Raw genomic sequence first — 6,000 nt, 5'->3', positions numbered from 1 at the left:
GAGAGAGAGAGAGAGAGAGAGAGAGAGAGAGAGAGAGAGAGAGAGAGAGCACATGAGATGTGGAAGGACATTCCCTCGCACATGCATGATGAATCTGCAGGCTTTGAGCAGCTTTGTGTATGCTCCTGTACTATGGGATGTATCCAAATGTACCCAGTGAAATCAGTGGGAAAATTTTGTAATTGAACTTACGAACTTGCTTGATGTCTGTAGGCCTACTCAAACCGTTATTAAGATGTCTGGATACTTCTTCAAGGTCAGAACAAAGTGCTAAGTGAGCATTTATATCCATTTTAGCCTGATTGGTCTTCTGATGTTGGTATACTTCCTTGAAGAACCATCATCAGAAGACTCTGATGTTCTGCTGACTGAGAAGACATATAGTCCCACTTGGACACCAGGGATGTGGGTCTACAAGTCCCAGGATCCCCCATCCAGTAAAACGAATGTCTTCTCTCCCCTTGCTTCTGCATTTGCAGGGCAACTGTCAACCCTCACCTCCACCCTATGGCATTTCCAATGCCATCAAGCTCCCTTCCAAACACCATCATTGCAACTATAGCCATGTCAATGCCATTTGGCTGCTAGCAGCAGCAGCAACAGTAAAGTCAAGTCCACCTGCCTGAGGAGGGTGCAAGCTTCCACCCCCAGCAACCTCAGAACAGTCTAGATCACTGCTCAGCTGTTAACAGTGGTGGCTGAGCAGTGATTGGGATCACTGGGGCAGGGAGGAGGTAAGCCTTTCCCTCCCAGCAACACAGAAGGAGCAGCATCCAATACCAGTATGGGCTCTCTGGGACAGGGGCTGCCCCATTGCGCACCAGGGACACCAAGAGGGAGGAGACTCTCCTCTCCCCACTCAGTGGGGCTTCTGATCTGGTGCAGCTTTTCTTTTCAGAGGTAGCCATGGTGCTCCATCATGGGGAAACTGTTTTGGGGATGGAGTTCAGCACCATAGATAGCTCCTATAAAGCTACAGTAGATAAGGAATCCCCAGCCTCTCCTGAACGTTACGCAGGGTCACGGGGTGTGGGGAGCCTTTAATGTTGCTGATTTGTGGCAGGCAGTGGGGGAGGACTGACGCCCTCTACCCTGATCATTCACTTGTTTTCCCATTCTGGAGACTTTTTCAAACATTCCACGGAACTGGACAGTTCCAAATGCCTGACTCTGAGGAGGACTTTTTCCATACAGGCAGTCTCTGAGGCCACCTGACCCGGACTGACTCACACTGAGGAATGACCCATAATCAGAGGAAGGCATTTGAATCTGGCTGGCTCTCCGGAGAGCTACTTCATGTGGCCAGTGCAGCTATCCAGAGAGCTTACAAACCTGATCTGCCACTCTGGAAAAGTCTTCAGAGTGAGAAGGTGGGGGCATGGATGCTGGGGAGGACCTACTTATCCAGTTCCTCACTCTGAGCAGGACATGGTGTGGATGCTCGCTCTCAGCATTTGCTGTAGTGGGACAGCAGGGTGACAAGTAGTGGCAGATCTGGGGACCTTCCTAATCCGTCACCCCTCCAATCCACTGTTCAAGCTGGTGGATTCACCCGACTCTATAACAGGGCTGGCCCTCAACCTCTAGATTAGATACCTCGCTATTCTCTTGCACAATGGACAGATGGGATGCTGCTTCGTCCCTGCTGTTATCATGCACCCTGTAGATACATCAGTACAAGATTAGAGGAGCAACTGAAATGGACAGATGGCCTATTGCAATGTTTTGCATAATATTCTAGTTCAGTAGGCAAGTGGACACCTGCCATATGGTAAGCAAATTTATTTTCTTAAGTCAAAAGTGCTTGTAAAATAGGTTTGTGATGCCTAAATTCGAGCAACTTTATTTTAACATGAATGAATCCTTTTATGTGAGGCTGGAATACTTTATCTTTAGACTTTTCCTTAAGTTGTTATTTTTGTCATTCACCAGCATGCAGCCAAGAAATTAAAAGATGCTTGCTCCTTGGGAGAAAGCTATGGCAAATCTAGACAGCATACTAAAAAGCAGAGACATCACCCTGCCAACAAAAGTGCGTATAGTCAAGGCTATGGTTTTCCCAGTTGCAATGTATGGCTGTGAAAGCTGGACCATAGGGAAGGCTGAGCACTGAAGGATTGAGGCCTTTGAATTGTGGTGCTGGAGAAGACTCCTGCAAGTCCCTTGGACCACAAGGCAATCAAACCAGTCAGTCCTAGAAGAGATCAACCCTGACTGCTCTTTAGAAGGGCAGATACTCAAGCTCAAATACTTTGGCCACCTAATGAGAAGGAAGGACTCACTGGAGAAGAGTCTAATGCTGGGAACAATGGATGGCAAGAGAAGAAGGGGACAGCAGAGGATGAGGTGGCTAGATGGAGTCACTGAAGCTTAAGTGGACTCAAGGGGATGGTGGAGGACAGGAAGGCCTGGAGGAATGTTGTTCATTGGTTCGCGATGGGTCGGATGCGACTTCGCAGCTAACAAGGGGTGATGGATAGTGTGCCCTCCCATTAGAAAGGTCCCCAGATCTGCCACTACTTGTCACCCTGCAGCATGACTTGCAGATGTTTTCACTACCTCTTGCTTCACATTAATTTGAAAGACCTTTCTTTAAAAAAAATCCAGTTGATATTAAGTTATATGCCAAAATAACATCAATATCAGACCACCACTTTTCAGACATCTTACAACCAGAAATGTTATTTGCATTCAAGAATTGCTGAAGAGGAGTGAATGGTTAATGAAAAAAGGTGAATGTGTAAATACATTGTAAATCCAGACAATTTCAAATAACTGCTTTATCTATTAAGACCATTTATATCCCACCTTCTATGGCAATCATGGTGCTTTCTTCCATATTTGCTATTTTAATCATAAAAATGCAAGCAGGATAACATGTAGGACAAAGCAAATTTGTGACAAATACAGCATGGTGCAAGCAGTTGACTATGACTCAGATTGGCATGGAAGGGAAGTAGCTCACTGATAAAGCATCTAGGTTGCATGCAGGAAGCTCCAGGTTTGGTCCTCAGCATCTCGAGCCAGGACCAGGGTTAAAAAGAAAACCCTTTGACAAGCCCTGGCAAGCCAGATCAGTCAGTGGTGACAGCGGTAGGCTGGGCAGATCAACGGTTTGGCAGATTCCTCATTGCTAAAGGAGGTTCGTAACATCTCCAAACATCATCTGGCAGAATAGGATTCCACAGTGAAACATTTAAAGTAAAAGTGGGTAACATTAGTTACCCATTAACATTAGGTAAAGACCTTTTTATTTAAACATCATTTTAATTGTTAAAACATATGATCTGGCCAGGGCAACTTCTTCTTCCTTCTCTTTCTCCTCCTATATTTTTATTTACTTAATTTATACTGATAATTTTAATCTTATATTTGTAAATCAATGTATTTTTTGTATTTTTGTATTTAATGATAATTTAGTATGTGCTATAGTATTTCAATGTATTTTATCGTGTTGTAAGCTGCCCCGAGGTTTCGGCAAGGGGCGGCATAGAAATGTTAATAATAATAATAATAATAATAATAATAATAAGTTCACTTACTTTCAATAAAGCTATAGTACATAGCTTGTAGTAACCAGATTAGTAAACCCAAGCGGTTTGAAACAAACAAACAAACAAACAAACTTCTCTCTTTGGGGGTCACTTGTCTTGACTGTTTTGTAGAAACATTTTTGTTCTCTTTCCAGTTCTAAAGCAGAGGTGGTTGATTTTAAGTGGCTAAGGAGAGTGCTGGCAGGTTGGGAGTCCAACAGGAGAAGGCAACCCACAGTGTCAAGGAGCAATGCAATAATGTATATGTGGACAACACCAGCAGCAGGCATGCATGTGCTAAAATTGCAGCCAAGAAGGAAATCTTCAAAAATGGACACGCGTTTTCCAAATTTTTGCCAAGACTGCTTATAGACACCAAATCAATGCCAAGGCAAGATACCTGCCATAGTTAAAAAAACAAAAAACAAAAGGAGGAGGAGGAGGAGAAAAGTACAAGCTGATGCCTAATAGCTTTTATTTTCATCCGCTTTCTCTTGGGATGGGCAAAATACCAGCCAAATGAGCCAAAGAAGCACTTTCTATATAATCTGTAGGATCTTCCTAGATTCTTTATTTCAGCTTTCTCAGCTTTCATTTCAGAATGTCATACAGGTTTCCACCATATGCTGCTGTAGAGATGTGTTGGAAAATGTGATGCCAAAAATACCCAAAAGACTTGAAACCAGAAGTTGAGTGAAAAGGAAACCAAATGTATTGTTTTCAGTCATCTTTGTTGTTAGATCTAGATATCAATTATATTAGGGTGGAATCATGTTTTCCACATTTGAGTTACAATTTCATGCTAAAAAAAAGTAAAGTGCAACACAGATGGTTTGACCCTAATCATATTCATGGAAATGAGATTCTCTGCAACTTATATTGATTGCATATTTGCAAGATGCAGCACATGAAACTCATTCCAGCTTTAAACTGCATTGTTAGCACTTAATGTCTAGATTGCTAGAACTGGAAAGTCACATCTTTATATTTTCAGGTACTAATTTGTTCCAATTGCATGTTTAGACTATGTACCATCATGTTGTTGTTTTTTTAATATACAGTTTGGAATTTAGAATTCTCTAAAAATGTCATTTGAGTTTGAAATTGATGCCTATTAAAATAGCAATGCAACCTTATCCATTGACTTCTTCAGAAACCAAATATGAAGCTTCCCATGCTGTGGCCAGTAATAACCTTTGAAAGAACTTGTTGGAGTGCAGAAATACTATAGCAGTTCCTATAAACATACTATACATATGATCAGGCAATTGAATGCTACCTGGCCACTCTACAGAGACTGCTGCAAACTGTCAGAAACAATTAACAGATGGAGATGGCTAAATAAGAGATAAGGCATAGACTGAACTAACGACCACATACATTTAATTCAGGATCTGTAGATATGGATAAAATGTCCAGGGACATCTGAGCTTATTACTACTGGTAATAAACCTGATGTCTGTTCGGATGGGCCATAATCCTACCTTAAACAAGGGTGGGAAATCCATTTACACTGACTTTGTGTTAAATTCCAAGGTGTACATATTATGCAATTCAAATGAACACATGTATCCATGAATATGAAATAACCCTTCATCCCAAGAGATATATAAATTAGCACTTGCTGCTGTTGGACATTATCAAAATATATGAAGAAGAGAAACATTAGCTGCCTTGCACCTTCAGCAATTGGTCAATTTAACTGAACCTTGATCAAAAAGACATTGTTATGTACAGTGTACTTAAAACATCCATTTTTGCTGAATTAAGCAAAATTACTCCTGCAAAATAGATAATAATGAAGAACTCTAATGTCTGGGCAAGACGGGGAGCTCCAGTTCCATGACCCTGTGTATCCTATTTAGAGAGAACTTTGACTGTGTTGTGGTATTAAAATGAAATGAATAATAATTTATTCATCAATAATGAATCCTTATGGTCATGAATTGTAAGCCAATGTAACTGTACACCCTCAACCAATGCTTCCAATAACGCAAGCTAAAAGCAGAAGGACCAGGCCTGGATTCTAATGCATGCTTTAATTGCATATATTGTCATGCAGCCATAGCTGGCGAGTTATATTTTGCACACAAAGCATAAAATGGCAGAAAGTTAATCTGGACTGACAAGTTGCTCCAAAGTAAAAGTCACTTTATCGCCAAGTCTGCTAAACAAATGTGTGGTTGTCAGTTTTAAGAACTGGCTTTCCCATACTTTTAACTTTGCATGTCAACCTGCAATTGTCATAAAAAGATGAGCTACAGCTCTCTAGCTTCCACAGGTGGGCATGGCACATGATCTGTTTTCATATGAGCAGAGCCCAGTTGGATCCACCTGGGAAAAGCAACCAGAAATAAAGATTTCAAAATTGGCCAAGGAGAGGAATCTAAGTGGAAAAGACCAAAATCTAGAGCACAAACAAAGCACAGTCAGGAAATCCAGAGTCACCCTGTTTGATTGAAAGTTG

The sequence above is a fragment of the Varanus komodoensis genome, unplaced genomic scaffold (assembly GCF_004798865.1).
Source record: "Varanus komodoensis strain SLA01 unplaced genomic scaffold, ASM479886v1 scaffold17, whole genome shotgun sequence".
In the NCBI taxonomy this organism is placed as follows: domain Eukaryota; kingdom Metazoa; phylum Chordata; class Lepidosauria; order Squamata; family Varanidae; genus Varanus; species Varanus komodoensis.
The sequence above is the reverse complement of the archived record's forward strand: the minus strand, read 5'-3'. Positions refer to the sequence as shown.